Source organism: Arachis ipaensis, chromosome B06 (genome assembly GCF_000816755.2).
Source record: "Arachis ipaensis cultivar K30076 chromosome B06, Araip1.1, whole genome shotgun sequence".
Lineage (NCBI taxonomy): Eukaryota > Viridiplantae > Streptophyta > Magnoliopsida > Fabales > Fabaceae > Arachis > Arachis ipaensis.
This window is the reverse complement of record NC_029790.2, coordinates 135,255,801-135,256,342: the sequence shown is the minus strand read 5'-3', so window position 1 is coordinate 135,256,342 and position 542 is coordinate 135,255,801.

Here is a 542-nt window from a genome sequence, read left to right as displayed (position 1 = left end):
AATTTTTTGAGAGTTTATTATGTTGTAATCAGTTTAGATTTAGTGGTGTCACACTCTTAATACTTAATAGATTAATCATTTGTTGTTTTAATTGTTATTATGGTATTTATGTGAAGACTTGAAGTTCAAACCTTATTTGAAGAAAGGATTTAATCCATATTATGATTAAACATATTTTAAATTAACACAAGTTTGTAATTAAATAATAATATAAGACTCTTTATTTTATTAAAATATGAGTAAATGCCTTTTCCAGTTTCTAATTATTTGTCGGATGGACTTCTCACCTCCTAAAAAATCTAAACACCCAAATTGGTTCCTATCTACTTTGATATATGTACGTTCTAGTTCTTATCTACTTTGAGTAAATGTCCTTTTCGGTCTCTAACCAGAGACTAAAACATATATATATCAAAATAAATAAATACCAATTTAAGTGTTTAGATTTCTTAAGAGGAACAAATGGTTAGAAATAAGAAAGGACATTTACCCTTAAAATATTGTTACAAGATTTATATCTTTTAACAATACTGCAAAAAAGT